The 21,294-nt window shown below is 43.3% G+C and overlaps 3 non-coding genes across 3 annotated transcripts; 1 reads left to right on the plus strand and 2 right to left on the minus strand.

Annotated features, from left to right (window-relative positions):
- Positions 1-2,065: 2,065 nt before the first annotated feature.
- Positions 2,066-2,137, minus strand: TRNAE-CUC (transfer RNA glutamic acid (anticodon CUC)). The gene has a single exon. It is a non-coding gene; the product is annotated as a tRNA-Glu (tRNA).
- Positions 2,138-5,272: 3,135 nt separating this feature from the next.
- On the plus strand, positions 5,273-5,345 carry TRNAK-CUU (transfer RNA lysine (anticodon CUU)). Its single transcript has one exon. It is a non-coding gene; the product is annotated as a tRNA-Lys (tRNA).
- Positions 5,346-18,245: 12,900 nt separating this feature from the next.
- On the minus strand, positions 18,246-18,317 carry TRNAE-CUC (transfer RNA glutamic acid (anticodon CUC)). Its single transcript has one exon. It is a non-coding gene; the product is annotated as a tRNA-Glu (tRNA).
- Between the last annotated feature and the right edge of the window lie 2,977 nt (positions 18,318-21,294).

The following is a 21,294-nucleotide window of genomic DNA, read 5'->3' on the forward strand; positions in this document are numbered from 1 at the left end:
TGACCAACTTTTTACAATTAAGGCCGCCAATGCAGCATCAATTGTAAAAGATAGAATGTAAAAAATAATAAAAAAAGGTTATTCTCACTTTCCAATGGCCCCCGATCTCCTCTCCACGCTCCCGGCATCTTCCGGTCCCAGTAAAGCTTAGCGCGAAGGACCTGAGATGTCGTCACTCTCGCGAGAGCGCAACATCATCAGCGGACTTTTACGCAAAGCATTACTGGGACCGGAAGATGCCGGGCGCATGGTGAGAGGAGGGAAAGAGTCCGGGGGCCGTCGGAAGGTGAGTATATCACTATTTTTAATTTTAATTCTATTTTTTACAGGTTTATGGTACCCAGGGCCTGGAGGAGAGTCTCCTCCGAACCCTGGGTACCATCCACACAATAAGCGCTGCGCCGGTCATCTCCCAGCTGCATCGCTGCTGAGCTCCGTGCGGCAGGAGATGACCCGCAGCAACCATCAGGAGATCAGCGGCTAACACCACAGATCTCCCGACGGTAGCAGTGGCGTGCGTCATTTGAATTCCGCGCCAATTCACGGCGGACTGCTCCTGTCACTGATTTGTTGCGGACGGCCGGGTGCGACCAATCAGCGATGTGGATTTTCCATTGCAAACAGACAGACAGGATTAGACGGTTATATACACTCACTGGCCACTTTATTAGGTACACCTGTCCAACTGTGTGTTAAGATTTAATTTCTAATCAGCCAATCACATGGCGGCAACTCAGTGCATTTAGGCATGTAGACATGGTCAAGACAATCTCCTGCAGTTCAAACCGAGCATCAGTATGGGGAAGAAAGGTGATTTGAGTGCCTTTGAACGTGGCATGATTGTTGGTGCCAGAAGGGCTGGTCTGAGTATTTCAGAAACTGCTGATCTACTGGGATTTTCACGCACAACCATCTCTAGGGTTTACAGAGAATGGTCCGAAAAAGAAAAAAAATCCAGTGAGCGGCAGTTCTGTGGCCGGAAATGCCTTGTTGATGCCAGAGGTCAGAGGAGAATGGGCAGACTGGTTCGAGCTGATAGAAAGGCAACAGTGACTCAAATTGCCACCCGTTACAACCAAGGTAGGCAGAAGAGCATCTCTGAACGCACAGTGCGTCGAACTTTGAGGCAGATGGGCTACAGCAGCAGAAGACCACACTGGGTACCACTCCTCTCAGCTAAGAACAGGAAACTGAGGCTACAATTTGCACAAGCTCATCGAAATTGGACAGTAGAAGATTGGAAAAACGTTGCCTGGTCTGATGAGTCTCGATTTCTGCTGCGACATTTGGATGGTAGGGTCAGAATTTGGCGTAAACAACATGAAAGCATGGATCCATCCAGCCTTGTATCAACGGTTCAGGCTGGTGGTGGTGGTGTCATGGTGTGGGGAATTTTTTCTTGGCACTCTTTGGGCCCCTTGGTACCAATTGAGCATCGTTGCAACGCCACAGCCTACCTGAGTATTGTTGCTGACCATGTCCATCCCTTTATGACCACAATGTACCCAACATCTGATGGCTACTTTCAGCAGGATAATGCGCCATGTCATAAAGCTCGAATCATTTCAGATTGGTTTCTGGAACATGACAATGAGTTTACTGTACTCAAATGGCCTCCTCAGTCACCAGATCTCAATCCAATAGAGCATCTTTGGGATGTGGTGGAACGGGAGATTCGCATCAGGGATGTGCAGCCGACAAATCTGCGCCAACTGTGTGATGCCATCATGTCAATATGGTCCAAAATCTCTGAGGAATGCTTCCAGCACCTTGTTGAATCTCTGCCACGAAGAATTGAGGCAGTTCTGAAGGCAAAAGGGGGTCCAACCCGTTACTAGCATGGTGTACCTAATAAAGTGGCCAGTGAGTGTAGTAGATATACCACAACATGATTTATGGTTGTTAGCCTCAACACATGAGGGGACTGCGTAACAAACAGGCAAAACTCCCGCACATGTTTTGACACTAACAACCGCAAATCATGCAACAGCCGCAGAGACCGAACATAATATTTATATTTAAACTTTGCTGTGGATTACTACAGGGGAGAAAAACAAAAAGTTATTTCCCTGACCGGGAATCGAACCCGGGCCGCGGCGGTGAGAGCGCCGAATCCTAACCACTAGACCACCAGGGAACTTGAAAGCTATGTCATGTATTTGTGTTATCACTCTTTCAGACTGAGCTTGCTGATTGGCTGTGGCATTGTCAGAGTGTCTGTGCTCTGAAAGCTGCAACTATAATAGTTCTGATGAGCCAATACAGGTATCACTCCGAGGATATTTTTGTCATTTTTGGGTATTATTACTGTAGGGGCTAATTGAAGGATATTATTTTTGAGGATACTGTTTTCCGTGTTAGGGAGGAGAGGTCCTGTTACTGTGCAGGGTGACACGGTTGCTTTTTTTTTCATCTGGCTTACTATAGAGGTTTGGGAATGTTCTCTAGATAACTGTGTTATTTCCTTCAGAAACGAGTCCTGGCTGGAAGAAGTGATGGAGGTCTGAACTGGATGAGGAAGGAAAGTAAAGATGACATGACTTCAACTAGAGATGTCACCGGAGAGAGTCAGTGTTTTACTTGTACACTTGCACTATATACTGTATACTATATTCAGAGCTTCTGTGTATAATGTCACTAGTGATCACATTATTACCTATACACTGACACTATATACAGAGCTCCTGTACTCTATTACCTGTACAGGGATCCCCAGTGACATTTAACTTCTGGGTTAATATTTTAAATAAAAAAATCTCCCACGCAAACAGGGACTTGGACCCCGGACCCTCAGATTAAAAGTCTGAAGCTTTACTGGCTGAGATATCCAGGCTTCTGTGTTTTAGTGGTTATGACACTATTGTGAGGCTACAGAAACACATTCACAGGCTTTGTCTGAGGACTGTGGGGATAATCGCACATTCAAATGAAAAAAATCACAGTGTGCACTAGTCTCCCATATTTTTGATGAGGCTCGACTATTCAAGTCTATCAGTATGCAAAAAGTCCGATTTTTTGCTGATCAGCAGTATAACATCTGATTTTTAATGATACATTGAAATAATTGATATCGGTAACTATTTTTGGTCCAATAAATTTTAACAACAGCAACAATATTAACAACCTGATATAGAAAAATGGATGGCAATACAGATAAGTAATAATTATTCTTTACTAGTGTTGAGCATTCCGATACTGCAAATATCGGGTATCGGCCGATATTCGCTGTATCGGAGTTCCGATACCGAGTTCCGATATTTTTACAATATCGAATACCGGAATCGGAAGTTCCCATATTGCAATGAGCCAGTTGTGTTAGCCATGTTAACTAATGGCATGGCTGTGATTGGCTGTTGAAATGATGTCATCATGATGCGCGGTCTGTGCGGGCCTGCCGGGGGTCTGTGCAGGCTGCCGGGGGTCTGTATGGGTCTGCCGGGGAATGTGCAGGCTGCCAGGGTCTGTGCAGGCCTGCCGGGGGTCTGTGCGGGCTGCCGGGGGTCTGTGCAGGCTGCCGGGGGTCTGTATGGGTCTGCCGGGGAATGTGCAGGCTGCCGGGGTCTGTGCAGGCCTGCCGGGGGTCTGTGCGGGCTGCCGGGGGTCTGTGTGGGCCTGCCGAGGGTTGTGTGTGTGTGCAGGCATCGTCCGATGGGACTACAAGTCCCATCGGGCGATGCCTGCTACAATGACAGTGATTGACACATTAGCCAAAGATGGGACAGTAGCAGTCCCATCATCTGGCTAAGGTGTTGAATGTAAAAAAAAAAAAAAACATACATACTACATTCATACAATATACATGCATACTACATATATACACTGTGTTCCAAATTATTATGCAAAAAATATTTCCTCATATTTTCTCTAAATTACCTATATGAATTGCAGTCATTGTTATTTTCCAGTCATCTAATATTCTAGCATAATTGCAATGTTTTTGAACAAACTGCCTATGAAAACAGTATATTTTTCAAAATAAGAAACACTCAAAATGCATGTTCCAAATTATTATGCAGAGCAGTTTTCAACCTTTTTATTTTGAACAAAAAAATGGTCAATTGTGAAATTATAAGCATCATCAGCTTATTACAAAATGAAATCAAACAGTTTTCAAGTCAAAAGTTTCTTCTCGGTGATGTTACATTTGCACATAGGACCCCTTGTTGGAAAGAAGCTTCTGAACTCTCTCGTCCATTGAATTTGTCAGTTTTTGGATGGTTTGTGCTTTGATTGTTTTGCATTACATTGAAATTATTGATATCGGTAACTATGTTTGGTCCGGTAAATTTTAAGAACAACAATTTTAACGACTTCTGATATAGAGAAACGCATGGCAATACAGGTGAGTAATAATTATTCTTTTCTAAATGAAAATTGAAAAATATACACATACTTAGCTTTAGAATTTTCCTTTATGGCACAATTTAAAGTGTTTGCATGTATCCACAATAGATGTTTGATGCCACATGAGCGCTGCAGCCGATCAGTGCCCGCAGATAAGCTGCTTCACTCACACTTCAATAGGACGTCCGAGGATTGTCCAAGGGGAGTGTGAGCGCTGGAGCCCATCAGCAGCCGCTATAACTATGTCACTGGAGCATCAAGAGCCTCAACACTGACATCACTAAACTGTCACTGGTGCGGGAGGAGAGCGTAAAGAATCGCACAATGTTTTCATTTTTAAAGGGAATCTGATAATGCTGAAGTTGGTTTCTGATTATTGTTAAGATCACGTTTTCTGCAGCAGGTATTAATAATTTACAGGACTATTTACACCGTTCCTATGTTACAGAAGTGCGATGTATCTAAACTTTTTTTGCACCCATAGACTTGGATTGTCCAGTCTTATATGATATACAGAAGACACTAGAGCATCCTGCACTTTGTTTCATACCCAGATCCGGTCAGTGTAAAAAATCGCTCATCTGCTCTGCCGCATTGAATACCATTGGTACGAGTGCTGTCCGTTTTTGTCTGAGTCTGATTGAGCCTTTACTATCAGTCGATGTGAGCCTTGCTCTGCCGCTCCTAGAATTTCTTTGAGAGGTTAATTCTGGTCTGCCCAGTAAACACTGGAGCGATCTGGCCGGTCACACAACTGGCAGAAGACGACTGGAGCGACACCGAGAACAGAAGTAGATGGAGACCGGTAAGTATTTTACTACAGATAGGGAACATACATTAGTGATAGTGGGGGCATGAAATAAAAAACCAGCAAATGGTAAACTAACAGCACTCAGAACTTTACCCTAGATGTCAGGGATATCATGTAGCCCGGCTAGCTCAGTCGGTAGAGCATGAGACTCTTAATCTCAGGGTCGTGGGTTCGAGCCCCACGTTGGGCGAGACATTATGGCAGTTCCAGCAACGTGGATGGGATTTAGGATATGTTCACACGTGGTGTTGTTGTTGCTTTTTTATGTAAATTTTCAGCTGTGTTTTACAGTACCTGCAAAGTCTATGACATTCCTTGTTTTTTTTTGTCCTCAGTATTTTGTGCTATGCTTGGATTTTGCAGAATAGAGCATGTTGCTTCTTTCAGGATGAGTTCACATGTGGCTTTTTTTGCGTTTCAGCGGCGGATTGAACAGTGCGATTTTGCCGCGAAAACGTGAAAAATAAGCATCCTATGCATTGCTATGAGATTCCGCAACGCTGTGCTAATGCAGTGGTTTTTACGGCGGCGGAATCGCTTTACAGTAAAAAACGCAGCATGCTCATTAATTTTGCGGAATCGCATTGATCCCGCACCCATAGGAATGCATTGTTCTGCTTACTTTCTGCATGTGGCTGTGCACACCATGCGAAAAGTAAGCAGATCATTTGCGGATGGTACCCACGGTCCGGAGGAGAGGAGACTGTCCTCCGGGCTTTGGGTACCGTATCCCTGTAAAAAATAGAATTTAAAATAAAAAATATTGTTATTCTCACCTTCCATTGTCCCGCGCAGCCTTCCCGCCTCTCTCCACGCTCCCGGTCCCAGTAATCCTTTGCGACAATTACCGCGATGACGTCTGTTCTCGCGGGATCGCGAAGTCTCACGGTCATTCGTGCGACGTCATTGCAAATGACCGCGAGACTTCGCTATCCCGCGAGAATGGACGTCATCGCGGTGGTAATTGTCGCAAAGGATTACTGGGACCGGGAGCATGGAGAGAGGCGGGAAGGCTGCGCGGGACGCCGGAAGGTGAGAATAACAATATTTTTTTTATTATTATTTTTTACATTTTATCTTTTACTATTGATGCTGCATAGGCAGCCTCAATAGTTAAAAGTTGGTCACACTCGTCAAACACTATGTTTGACGAGTGTGACCAACCTGTCAATCAGTTCTCCAAGCGATGCTCCAGATCGCTTGGAAAACGCTAGCCATTCTGCAAGCTAATTACGCTTGCAAAATGCTAATTTTTCCACGGTAAAATCGCGGGAATTTAACCCCTTCACCCCCAAGGGTGGTTTGCACGTTCATGACCGGGCCAATTTTTACAATTCTGACCACTGTACCTTTATGAGGTCATAACTCTCGAACGCTTCCATGGATCCCGGTGATTCTGACATTGTTTTCTCGTGACATATTGTACTTCATGTTAGTGGTAAAATTTCATTCAAATAACTTGCGTTTATTTGTGAGAAAAACGGAAATTTGGCGAAAATTTTTAAAATTTCGCAATTTTCCAACTTTGAATTTTTATGCCCTTAAATCACAGAGATACGGCACAAAAAAAACTTGATAACTAACATTTCCCACATGATTACTTTACATCAGCACAATTTTGGAACCAAAATTTTTTTTTGTTAGGAAGTTATAAGGGTTAAAAGTTGACCAGCGATTTCTCATTTTTACAACACCATTTTATTTTTAGGACCACATCACATTTGAAGCCACTTTGAGGGGTCTATATGATAGAAAATACCCAAAAGTGACACCATTCTAAAAACTGCACCCCTTAAGGTGCTCAAAACCACATTCAAGAAGTTTATTAACCCTTTAGGTGCATCACATGAAATTTTTTGAATATTTAAAAAAAAATGAACATCTAACTTTTTTTCATAAAAAAAATACTTCAGGTTCAATTTTTTTTATTTTACCAAGGGTAACAGGAGAAATTGAACTGCAAAAGTTATTGTGCAATTTGTCCTGAGTATGCAGATACCTGATATGTGGGGAGGAACGACTGTTTCGGCGCATGGCAGAGCTCAGAATGGAAGGAGCGCAGTTTGACTTTTTCAATGCAAAATTGGCTGGAATTCAGATTGGACGCCATGTCACGTTTGGAGAGTCCCTGATGTACCTAAACAGTGGAAACCCCCTACAAGTGACCCCATTTTGGAAACTAGACCCCCCAAGGAACTTATCTAGATATGTGGTGAGAACTTTGAACCCACAAGGGCTTTACAGAAGTTTATAACGTACAGCGGTACAATTAAAAAATCATATTTTTTCCACAAAAATGATCTTTTCACCCCAATTTTTATTTTCCCAAGGGTAACAGGACCCTAAAAGTTATTGTGCAATTTGTCCTGAGTACGCTGATACCCCACATGTGGGGGTAAACCACTATTTGGGCGCATGGCAGAGCTCGGAAGGGAAGCAGCGCCACTTGACGTTTTTGGCTGGAATTGAGATCGGACACCATGTCGCGTTTGGAAAACCCCTGATGTACCAAAACAGTGGAAACCCCCAACAAATGACACCATTTTGGAAACTAGACCCCCTAAGGAACTTATCTAGATGTGTGGTGAGCACTTTGACCCCCCCAGTGCTTCACAGAAGTTTACAACACCCAGGCGTGAAAATAAAAAATTCGTATTTTTTCCACAAACATGATCTTTTAGTCACCATTTTTTTATTTTCCCAAGGGTACCAGGAGAAATTGGACCCCAAAAGTTGTTGTCCAATTTGTCCTGAGTATGCTGATACCCCATATGTGGGAGAAAACTACTGTATGGGCACACGTCGGGGCTCGGAAGGGAAGTAGTGACGTTTTGGAATGCAGACTTTGATAGAATGGTCTGCGGGTGTCATGTTGCCTTTGGAGAGCCCCTAATGTACCTAAACAGTGGAAACCCCCCACAAATGACACCATTTTGTAAACTAGACCCCCCAAGGAACTTATCTAGATGTGTGGTGAGCACTTTGACCCCCCCAGTGCTTCACAGAAGTTTACAACGCCCGGGCATGAAAATAAAAAATTCATATTTTTTCCACAAACATGATCTTTTAGTCACCATTTTTTTATTTTCCCAAGGGTACCAGGAGAAATTGGACCCCAAAAGTTGTTGTCCAATTTGTCCTGAGTATCAATACCCCATATGTGGGAGAAAACTACTGTATGGGCACACGTCGGGGCTCGGAAGGGAAGTAGTGACGTTTTGGAATGCAGACTTTGATGGAATGGTCTGCGGGTGTCATGTTGCCTTTGGAGAGCCCCTAATGTACCTAAACAGTGGAAACCCCCCACAAATGACACCATTTTGTAAACTAGACCCCCCAAGGAACTTATCTAGATGTGTGGTGAGCACTTTGACCCCCCCAGTGCTTCACAGAAGTTTACAACGCCCGGGCGTGAAAATAAAAAATTCGTATTTTTTCCACAAACATGATCTTTTAGTCACCATTTTTTTATTTTCCCAAGGGTACCAGGAGAAATTGGACCCCAAAAGTTGATGTCCAATTTGTCCTGAGTACGCTGATTTCCCATATGTGGGAGAAAACTACTGTATGGACACACGTCGGGGCTCGGAAGGGAAGCAGTGATGTTTTGGAATGCAGACTTTGATGGAATGGTCTGCGGGTGTCATGTGCGTTTGGAGAGCCCCTGATGTACCTAAACTATTGAAACTCCCCACAAGTGACCCCATTTTGGACACTAGACCCCCCACGGAACTTTTCTAGATGTGTGGTGAGCACTTTGAACCCCCAAGTGCTTCACAGAAGTTTATAACGCTCGGACGTGAAAATAAAAAAATCATTTTTTTCCACAAAAATGATATTTTTGCCCCAATTTTTTATTTTCCTAAGGGTAACAGGAGAAATTGGACCCCAAAAATTGTTTTGCAATTTGTCCTGAGTAGGCTGATACCCTACATGTGGGGGTAAAACACTGTTTGGGCGCATAGCAGAGCTTGGAAGGGAAGGAGCACCATTTGACTTTTTCAACTCAGAATTGGCTGGAATTGAGATCAGACGCCATGTTGCATTTGGAGAGCCCCTGATGTGCCCAAACAGTGGAAACCCCCAATTCTAACTCCAACCCGAACCCCAACACGCCCCTAACCCTAGCCCTAACCCTAGCCCTAGCCCTAACCCTAGCCCTAACCCTAGCCCTAACCCTAGCCCTAACCCTAACCCTACCCTAACACACCCCTAGCCCTAACCCTAGCCCTAACCCTAATGGAAAAATGGAAATAAATACATTTTTTTATTTTATTATTTTTCCCTAACTAAGGGGGTGATAACGGGGGGTTTGATTTACTATTTATGGCGGTTTTTATGTTTGGCGGCTGTCGCACGCTAAAAGACGCTTTTTATTGTAAAAATAGTTTTTGCATCACCACATATTGAGAGCTATAATTTTTCCGTATTTTGACCCACCGAGTCATGTGAGGTCTTATTTTTTGCGGGATGAGTTGACGTTTTTATTGGTACCATTTTCGGGCACGTGAAATTTTTTGATCGCTTTTTATTCCGATTTTTGTGACGCAGAATGAACAAAAACCAGCGTTTCATGAATTTCTTTTGGGGGGGTGCGTTTACACCGTTCCGCGTGCGGTAAAATTGATAAAGCGGTTTTATTCTTCGGGTCAGTACGGTTACAGGGATACCTCATTTAGGTCGTTTTTTTATGTTTTTGTCGGTTTTATGCAATGAAAACTATTTTATATAAAAAATAATTATTTTTGCATCGCTTTATTCTGCGAGTTATAACTTTTTTATTTTTTCACTGATGATGCTGTATGGCAGCTTGTTTTTTGCGGGATAAGATGACGTTTTCAGCGGTACCATGGATATTTATATGTGTCTTTTTGATCGCGCGTTATTACACTTTTTGTTTGGCGGTATGATAATCATTATTTTTTGCTTCGTTTTTTATTTTTGTTTTTTAAGGGCTTCGCTAAAGGGGTTAACTATTGGGACAGTTTTATAGGGCAGGTCGTTACGGACACGGCGATACCTAATATGTGTACTTTTATTGTTTTTTTTTTTTTTATTTTCAAAAAATGAATTTATTGGGGAATATTTTTTTTTTTTTTTTACTAATTTATTTGGCGATTTTTTTAAATTTATTTTTACACTTTTTTTTAATTTTTTTTTTACTTTATTACATAGTGCCAGGTGGGACATCACTGTCCTATGACAGATCGCTGATCTGTCACATCACAGATCACTGTGACAGATCAGCAATCTGTCACAGGCAGTGCACAAGGCTTCCTCATGCCTGCGCTTTGCAGGCACTGAGGAAGCCAGCTTCCCCAGGCCCCCGAAGGCCCCCGTCGCCATCTTGGATTCGGGGGCCTGGAGGAAAGGAGCCCCCCGCAGCAGCGCTGCACATTGCGCTGCCGTGGGGGGCTCAGGGAAGCACGGAGGGAGCTCCCTCCCTGCCGATGCTTCCCTTTAACCCCCGGTACACCGCGATCATGTTTGATCGCGGTGTGCAAGGGGTTAACGTGTCGGGGGCGGTCCGTGACCACCCCTGACACATAGTGCCGGGTGTCAGCTGTGATAATCAGCTGACACCCGGCCGCGATCAGCGGCGCTCACCACGTGGGCGCCGCTGATCGCGGTAGACGTACTATCCCGTCCCCGGTCATACGGGCCCGGGTACCGTGGACGGGATAGTACGTCTCATGTCAGGAAGGGGTTAAAATGCGATTTTCCCGTGGAATGGAATTCCGGAATTCTCGCTGTAATTTCCGCAAGAGTTCCGCTACATGTGAACCCAGCCTCAGAGTTGTTTCAGCGTTTTTCCCTCACTGAAAATAATGGGTCGTGAAAAAATGTGGAAAAAACATCAGGTATCAGGTTTTGCAGCGCTTTTTGTGCCAAAACCTGATAAAGTGGAATGATTTTGTTTCTTGCCGCTAAACTTTATCATCACGCACAAGAGACAAATGTAGCATGACAAAACACAGCAAAAAGCACAACAAAAAAACAAGATTCACAGCAAACACACAATGTGTGAACCTTGCCTTACAGCTCCAGCACAGTGGATGGGATTTATAGATTTATCCTCAGATAAAAGGACATTTTGGAAAATTCTAACTTCAGGCTTTGTGGAAACAGTTTGGGGGAAGGCCATTTTCTGTTCTCCCCTACTGCACGCAGTGCACAAGGTCTATAAAAGCATGGAGGGGAAGATTGGTGTGAAAGAACTTGAATCACAGGTTCCTAACCCTAAGGGTATGTGCACACATTGCAGATTTATTGCGGATCCACAGCGTGTATCAAAGCAATGTTAACCTATGGAAAAAAATGTGCTGTGCACATTAGGCGGAAAAAAGTGCAGATTCGCAGTGTTTTATCTCCGCAGCATGTCAATTCTTTGTGCAGACCTGCAGTGTTTCAGCACCCATTGACTTCCATTGAGTCAGGCAAATCCACAGCAAAACTGCAGATGTAACAAAGATCTGCAGTTTTGCTGCAGATCGGGAGGAGGGAAGTGTGTGGGCGGAGTGTAACTGTGTATGTATTTGTGCAGACGGGGTCCGCGGGACTGTGTGTGTGTGGGTCTGTGTGTGTGCTGGTGTGTGCGTCCCTGTGTGTGTGTCTGTGTAGCCATTGTCTAATGGGACTACTGCTCCCATCCGGCAATGAATGCCCACAATGACAGCATAGCCGCTGATGGGAAAGTAGTAAAAAAATGCATACAGAACATAAAACATATAACATACAACACATAACATAGAGTACATACTCGCCAATCACCTAGTCCCTCAATCTCCTGCAATAAAAATAAAATAATAAACCAACCAATACTTACCTTTCCACCGTAGTCCAATTATTAATGAGAATCATAGAATCGTAGAGTTGGAAGGGACCTCCTGGGCCATCTGGTCCAACCCCCTGCTCAAAGCAGGATTCACTAAATCATCCCAGACAGATCTCTGTCCAGCCTCTGTTTGAAGACTTCTATTGGAAGAGAACTCACCACTTCTCATGGCAGCCTGTTCCACTCATTGATCACAGTAACTGTCAAAAAGTTTTTTCTAATATCTACTCTGTGTCTCCTCCCATTCAGTTTCATCCCATTGCTTCTAGTCTTTCCTTGTACAAATGAGAATAAAAATGATCCCTCTACAATGTGACAGCCCTTGAGATATTTGTAGACAGCTATTAAGTCTCCTCTCAGTCTTCTCTTCTGCAAGCTAAACATTCCGAAATCCTGCAACCTTTCCTCATAAGGCGGGGCTTACAGACCGGTCACCATTTCTGTTCGCTCCTCTCTGAACTTGCACCAGTTTGTAGATGTCTTTTTTAAAAAGTCGCGACCAAAACTGGACACAGTATTCCAGAGGAGGTCTGACCAAAGAGGAGTAGAGGGCAATAATGACTTCACGTGATCTAGACTGTATGCTTCTGTTAATACATCCTAGAATTGCATTTGCCTTTTTGCTGCTGCATCACACTGTTGACTCATATTCAGTCTGTGATCTATTAGTATACCCAAGTCTTTTTCACATGTGCTGTTGCTTAGCCCCATTCCTCCCATTCTGTATATGTTTTTTCATTTTTATTGCCCAGATGTAGTACTTTGCATTTTTCCTTTTAAAAACCATTCTGTTAGTTGCTGCCCACTGCTCCAGTTTATTTATATCTTTTTGAATCCTCTCTCTCTCTTCTCTAGTATTAGCTATCCCTCCTAGTTTTGTGTCATCAGCAAATTTAATCACTTTACCCTCAATTCCTTCATCTAAATCATAAGATAAAGGTGTTGAACAATACAGGGCCCAGGACAGAGCCCTGTGGTACCCCACTTGAGACATTCTTCCAACTGGATATGCAGCCATTTACGACCACTCTTTGGGTCCGATCACTAAGCCAGTTATGAATCCACCTAACAGTTGCCTTGTCCATTCCATACTTCGTCATTTTTTCAATAAGGATTGTGTGAGATACTTTGTCAAATGCTTTACTGAAGTCAAGATATACTATATCTACAGCATTTCCCTGTTCCACCCAATCAGTGATTCTGTCATAGAAGGAAATTAAGTTAGTCTGACATGACTTATTAGTTACAAACCCACGCTGACTCTGTTTAATCACTTCATTCTTATCCAGGTACTGACATAAATGTTGTTTAATAATTTGTTCAAAGATCTTTCCTGGTATAGAAGTCAGACTCACCAGCCTATAATTGCCTGGGTCCACCTTCTCGTGTAGAACACTGACATAGGGAGATGTCACTGCTCTACAGGGGCTCCAGTGATGAAATGACAGGTGGACTGCCCCGTGTTTCCATTCTGCCCCTGTGTGACTCCATTCTGCCCCTGTGTGACTCCATTCTGCCCCTGTGTGTCTCCATTCTGTCCCATGTGTCCATTCTGCCCTCGTGTCTCCATCCTGCCCCCGAGTCTCCATTCTGCCCCTTTATATTGTTATTGGCCACTTTCAATAACAATATTAAAAAAAAAAACCTTCTTTCCTGGCCAGACTCCTGCGGCAAAGATGCAGCTGCTGCTGAGTGAGCTGAAGGACCTGTGGTGACATCATCGTCATGTGATCAGGTGGCGAAGCTGATCAGTGGTGAAGGCCTGGGATAATGATGACACCACCACAGTTCCTTCAGCTCTTCCACGTCTACAGCTCTCTGATGTCAGCCGCTGTGGCAGTTCTGCTGATGCGTGCGCCGCAGGCCCAGCTGCAGCGCACAGCACTTAGGGCCCAATGACTAGAAGCACAGGAACAGGGCCCCTGACCTGTGGGCCCCCTTCTGTGCTGCTGTTCACCGGGCCCCATACAGCAGTAAGGGAAGTAGTGCCCTGATGGCAGCCCTGTCTATCTCATCCGTTCTATCTATCTATCTATTTATCTATCTATCTATCTATCTATCTATCTACCTATCCCATATCTATCTATCTATTATCTATCTACGGTGCCTTGTGAAAGTATTCAGCCCCCTGGAACTTTTTAACCTTTTCCTACTTATCATGCTTCAAACATAAAGATGCTAAATGTAAATTGTTGGTGAAGAATCAACAACAAGTGGAACACAATTGTGAAATTGAACGAAATTTATTGGTTATTTAAAATTTTTATGGAAAAAAACTGAATGCAAAAACTGAAAAGTGGGGCGTGCAATATTATCCGGCCCTTTAACTTAATACTTTGTTGCGCCACCTTTTGCTGCGATTACAGCTGCAAGTCGCTTGGGGTATGTCTCTGTCAGTTTTGTACATCGAGAGACTGAAATTCTTGCCCATTCTTCCTTGGCAAACAGCTCGAGCTCAGTGAGGTTTGATGGAGATCGTTTGTGAACAGCAGTTTTCAGCTCTTTCCACAGATTCTCGATTGGATTCAGGTCTGGACTGTGACTTGACCATTTTAACACCTTGCCTGTTGTGCTTCTTGGTCTTCATGATGCTCTCTGTGCTTCAAACAGAACCCTGAGACTATCACAGAGCAGGTGCATTTATACGGAGACTTGATTACACACAGGTGGATTATTTATTATCATTAGTCATTTAGGACAACATTGGATCATTCAGAGATCCACAATGAACTTCTGGAGTGAGTTTGCTGCATTGAAAGTAAAGAGGCCGAATAATATTGCACGCCCCACTTTTCAGTTTTTGAATTTAAAATGACCAATACATTTCACTCAACTTCACAATTGTATCCCACTTGTTGTTGATTCTTCATGAAAAATTTATGTTTTGCATCTTTATGTTTGAAGCATGATATGTGGGAAAAGGTTGATAAGTTCCAGGGGGCCGAATACTTTCGCAAGGCACTCTATCTATCTATCTATCATATATTATCTATCTATCTATCTATCTAATATTATCTATCTATCATATATTATCTATCTATCTATCTAATATTATCTATCTATCATATATTATCTATCTATCTATCTATCTATCTAGGTAATGGAGTGTGGATTAGACAGATGTAAAAGAGGACGTTGGACCAGAAATTACATCACAAATCTTTTTTTGTTGTTAAATAACATATCTTTATTTAGCTTTCAAAACGCATACAAATCTGCATGAAACTCCGCATCAAAAACGCATGAAAAAAGCGCTGAATTTTACCTGTGTTTTCTGCCAAGAGGTGCGATTCTATGCAGAAAATTCTGCAGGCAAATCTGCAACGTGCGCACATAGTCTAACCCCAATGAACCTCACTATCAAAGCGTCGGCCCTCCTGGGTGTGAATGAGGGTCTAATTCATAGGTGGAATCTTGTACCTTCTGCCTTTCTCTCCCCTCCCCCATTACATTACCGATGACTGTTGCCTAAATTCCTTCACAGCTGGGTCCTGTTGGGAGGAAATGCAGATGAGAGTGATGTGAGGGGAGGTAACACAAGAGAAGTGTGAACACGTGGCGATGTCACTACCTTAGTGATGGGATATTGGAAGCCTTCCTGACTTGTAGTTTATCAGGGACATTTGGGTTTCTCTTCTCACCGTTCCTTAATCCCTAGTTTCAGTTTGCATCAGAATACTGGTGGAAAAATGAAATGTAATATTTATTTCTGCACAACTTGGACTTATTGAAATGTTTTGTGATTTTTGCCATTTATGCCAATCTGGGCTAATGCTGAAGACTTTCTGAAAAGTGGATACTTCAGCCAACCCGTCTTCAAAATGCCAGTATTGGGGTCTACATCTAGTGCATCGCATCATATAGACTCACCTACAATGCCCCTCTACCTCTTAATGGGATCATATTTCTGTATTCACTCACAATATCTAATGAAATCGGAAAAACAAAAAACTATTTCCCTGACCGGGAATCAAACCAGGGCCGCGGGGATGAGAGCGTCGAATCCTAACCACTAAACCACCACGGAACTAAAAATGCCTTGTTACATAATGAGACTGATGGATTTAATCTATAAATCTGCGGCATCATGCTCTGATGTCCTAAAAGGAAAAAAAAATCCACTCTTAGGCCAGGGTCAGACTTGCGTGAAACTCGAACGGGTCTCTCATCTTAATACCAGACACTGCTGCTGGCGCTCGGGACCAAAGTGTGTGGCTGTACAGTGTGTATTTCCATGTGGCTGAGCGCTCCGATCCCATGTGCCGGTAGCAGTGTCGGGTATTGAGGTGTGAAACTCATGCGAGTTTCTAGCGAGTCTGACCCCGGCCTTACAATGTCCTTCTCCCTCTTACCGTGATTCTGTTCCTGTATTCAGTCAGATTAGCTAATGAAAGCAGAACATCACGTAGAAAAAGAAAAGTAAAAATAGTATTAACAATAAATTATTCACGGTGGATCAGTAGTTAGCTTTACAGCACAGGAATCCTGGGTTCATCTTCCCCCAAGGACAACATCTGCAAGGAGTTTGTGTGTTTGCACGGGTTTCCTCCTGGTTTTCCAAAGACATACTGAGAGAGAATTTGGATTGTAAGGCCCATCTGGGACAGCAATGATAATGGGTGCAAACTGTAAAGCGCTGCAGAATATGTTAGTGCTATATATAAATAAGGATTATCATTATCTGTGTCCCAACACGTCCGGATATCCACCACATTTGGATCCTTCAGATGGAACCTGAAAACCCATCTCTTCAAAAAAGCTTACAACCTTTTTAATGACCATGTGGCCGCCTCCACACCATTGGAGCTGCTGCAACCTGCAACCGACTGTCTCCTTCCCCACCCTCCTGTAGCATGTAAGCCCGAAAGGGCAGGGTCCTCTCCCCCCTGTATCAGTCTGTGATTGTTAGTTTGTTTACTGTAAGTGATATCTGTAATTTGTATGTAACCCCTTATGTACAGCACCATGGAATCAAAGGTGCTATATAAATAATAATAATAATTATTCACAGTGATGAGAGAGCGTGCTCAGATATTATGAGTGTGCTTGTGTATGTATATATATACACGAGATGGTGGCCCGATTCTAACGCATCGGGTATTCTAGAATATGGCCAGCGGGAGACCAACATTCAAAAGATGGTCCCGGACGACCCACCCCGATCGGTGATCTCACAGCGGGGGCCTGGTCGCTGCTGCGTGTCACACTGAGGTTAAGTACCCACGTTGCAGAAATGCTGCGGAAATTTCCGCAGCATTTCCACAACTCCCGCCGCAGGAAAAACTGTGGAAAACATGCGTTTTTCACACGATTTTCGCGTGCGGAATTCAAGTGCATCGCAAGCAATTTGAAGCATCGCTTGGAATGTGATTGACAGGTTGTTCACACTCATCAAGCATAGTGTTTGACAATTGTGACCAACTTTTTACAATTAAGGCCGCCTATGCAGCATCAATTGTAAAAGATAGAATGTAAAAAATAATAAAAAAAGGTTATTCTCACTTTCCAATGGCCCCCGATCTCCTCTCCACGCTCCCGGCATCTTCCGGTCCCAGTAAAGCTTAGCGCGAAGGACCTGAGATGTCGTCACTCTCGCGAGAGCGCAACATCATCAGCGGACTTTTACGCAAAGCATTACTGGGACCGGAAGATGCCGGGCGCATGGTGAGAGGAGGGAAAGAGTCCGGGGGCCGTCGGAAGGTGAGTATATCACTATTTTTAATTTTAATTCTATTTTTTACAGGTTTATGGTACCCAGGGCCTGGAGGAGAGTCTCCTCCGAACCCTGGGTACCATCCACACAATAAGCGCTGCGCCGGTCATCTCCCAGCTGCATCGCTGCTGAGCTCCGTGCGGCAGGAGATGACCCGCAGCAACCATCAGGAGATCAGCGGCTAACACCACAGATCTCCCGACGGTAGCAGTGGCGTGCGTCATTTGAATTCTGCGCCAATTCACGGCGGACTGCTCCTGTCACTGATTTGTTGCGGACGGCCGGGTGCGACCAATCAGCGATGTGGATTTTCCATTGCAAACAGACAGACAGGATTAGACGGTTATATAGTAGATATACCACAACATGATTTATGGTTGTTAGCCTCAACACATGAGGGGACTGCGTAACAAACAGGCAAAACTCCCGCACATGTTTTGACACTAACAACCGCAAATCATGCAACAGCCGCAGAGACCGAACATAATATTTATATTTAAACTTTGCTGTGGATTACTACAGGGGAGAAAAAAAAAAGTTATTTCCCTGACCGGGAATCGAACCCGGGCCGCGGCGGTGAGAGCGCCGAATCCTAACCACTAGACCACCAGGGAACTTGAAAGCTATGTCATGTATTTGTGTTATCACTCTTTCAGACTGAGCTTGCTGATTGGCTGTGGCATTGTCAGAGTGTCTGTGCTCTGAAAGCTGCAACTATAATAGTTCTGATGAGCCAATACAGGTATCATTCCGAGGATATTTTTGTCATTTTTGGGTATTATTACTGTAGGGGCTAATTGAAGGATATTATTTTTGAGGATACTGTTTTCCGTGTTAGGGAGGAGAGGTCCTGTTACTGTGCAGGGTGACACGGTTGCTTTTTTTTTCATCTGGCTTACTATAGAGGTTTGGGAATGTTCTCTAGATAACTGTGTTATTTCCTTCAGAAACGAGTCCTGGCTGGAAGAAGTGATGGAGGTCTGAACTGGATGAGGAAGGAAAGTAAAGATGACATGACATCAACTAGAGATGTCACCGGAGAGAGTCAGTGTTTTACTTGTACACTTGCACTATATACTGTATACTATATTCAGAGCTTCTGTGTATAATGTCACTAGTGATCACATTATTACCTGTACACTGACACTATATACAGAGCTCCTGTACTCTATTACCTGCACAGGGATCCCCAGTGACATTTAACTTCTGGGTTAATATTTTAAATAAAAAAATCTCCCACGCAAACAGGGACTTGGTCCCCGGACCCTCAGATTAAAAGTCTGAAGCTTTACTGGCTGAGATATCCAGGCTTCTGTGTTTTAGTGGTTATGACACTATTGTGAGGCTACAGAAACACATTCACAGGCTTTGTCTGAGGACTGTGAGGATAATCGCACATTCAAATGAAAAAAATCACAGTGTGCACTAGTCTCCCATATTTTTGATGAGGCTCGACTATTCAAGTCTATCAGTATGCAAAAAGTCCGATTTTTTGCTGATCAGCAGTATAACATCTGATTTTTAATGATACATTGAAATAATTGATATCGGTAACTATTTTTGGTCCAATAAATTTTAACAACAGCAACAATATTAACAACCTGATATAGAAAAATGGATGGCAATACAGATAAGTAATAATTATTCTTTACTAGTGTTGAGCATTCCGATACTGCAAATATCGGGTATCGGCCGATATTTGCTGTATCGGAGTTCCGATACCGAGTTCCGATATTTTTACAATATCGAATACCGGAATCGGAAGTTCCCATATTGCAATGAGCCAGTTGTGTTAGCCATGTTAACTAATGGCATGGCTGTGATTGGCTGTTGAAATGATGTCATCATGATGCGCGGTCTGTGCGGGCCTGCCGGGGGTCTGTGCAGGCTGCCGGGGGTCTGTATGGGTCTGCCGGGGAATGTGCAGGCTGCCAGGGTCTGTGCAGGCCTGCCGGGGGTCTGTGCGGGCTGCCGGGGGTCTGTGTGGGCCTGCCGAGGGTTGTGTGTGTGTGCAGGCATCGTCCGATGGGACTACAAGTCCCATCGGGCGATGCCTGCTACAATGACAGTGATTGACACATTAGCCAAAGATGGGACAGTAGCAGTCCCATCATCTGGCTAAGGTGTTGAATGTAAAAAAAAAAAAAACATACATACTACATTCATACAATATACATGCATACTACATATGTACACTGTGTTCCAAATTATTATGCAAAAAATATTTCCTCATATTTTCTCTAAATTACCTATATGAATTGCAGTCATTGTTATTTTCCAGTCATCTAATATTCTAGCATAATTGCAATGTTTTTGAACAAACTGCCTATGAAAACAGTATATTTTTCAAAATAAGAAACACTCAAAATGCATGTTCCAAATTATTATGCAGAGCAGTTTTCAACCTTTTTATTTTGAACAAAAAAATGGTCAATTGTGAAATTATAAGCATCATCAGCTTATTACAAAATGAAATCAAACAGTTTTCAAGTCAAAAGTTTCTTCTCGGTGATGTTACATTTGCACATAGGACCCCTTGTTGGAAAGAAGCTTCTGAACTCTCTCGTCCATTGAATTTGTCAGTTTTTGGATGGTTTGTGCTTTGATTGTTTTGCATTACATTGAAATTATTGATATCGGTAACTATGTTTGGTCCGGTAAATTTTAAGAACAACAATTTTAACGACTTCTGATATAGAGAAACGCATGGCAATACAGGTGAGTAATAATTATTCTTTTCTAAATGAAAATTGAAAAATATACACATACTTAGCTTTAGAATTTTCCTTTATGGCACAATTTAAAGTGTTTGCATGTATCCACAATAGATGTTTGATGCCACATGAGCGCTGCAGCCGATCAGTGCCCGCAGATAAGCTGCTTCACTCACACTTTAATAGGACGTCCGAGGATTGTCCAAGGGGAGTGTGAGCGCTGGAGCCCATCAGCAGCCGCTATAACTATGTCACTGGAGCATCAAGAGCCTCGACAAAGACATCACTAAACTGTCACTGGTGCGGGAGAAGAGCGTAAAGAATCGCACAATGTTTTCGTTTTTAAAAGGAATCTGATAATGCTGAAGTTGGTTTCTGATTATTGTTAAGATCACGTTTTCTGCAGCAGCTATTAATAATTTACAGGACTATTTACACCGTCCCTATGTTACAGAAGTGCGATGTATCTAAACTTTTTTTGCACCCATAGACTTGGATTGTCCAGTCTTATTTGATATACAGAAGACACTAGAGCATCCTGCACTTTGTTTCACACCCAGATCCGGTCAGTGTAAAAAATCGCTCATCTGCTCTGCCCCATTGAATACCATTGGTCCGAGTGCTGTCCGTTTTTGTCTGAGTCTGATTGAGCCTTTACTATCAGTCGATGTGAGCCTTGCTCTGCCGCTCCTAGAATTTCTTTGAGAGGTTAATTCTGGTCTGCCCAGTAAACACTGGAGCGATCTGGCCGGTCACACAACTAGCAGAAGACGACTGGAGCGACACTGAGAACAGAAGTAGATGGAGACCGGTAAGTATTTTACTACAGATAGGGAACATACATTAGTGATAGTGGGGGCATGAAATAAAAAACCAC

This window comes from Dendrobates tinctorius, unplaced genomic scaffold (genome assembly GCF_039654945.1).
Source record: "Dendrobates tinctorius isolate UK_male_01 unplaced genomic scaffold, ASM3965494v1 ptg000228l, whole genome shotgun sequence".
NCBI lineage: Eukaryota > Metazoa > Chordata > Amphibia > Anura > Dendrobatidae > Dendrobates > Dendrobates tinctorius.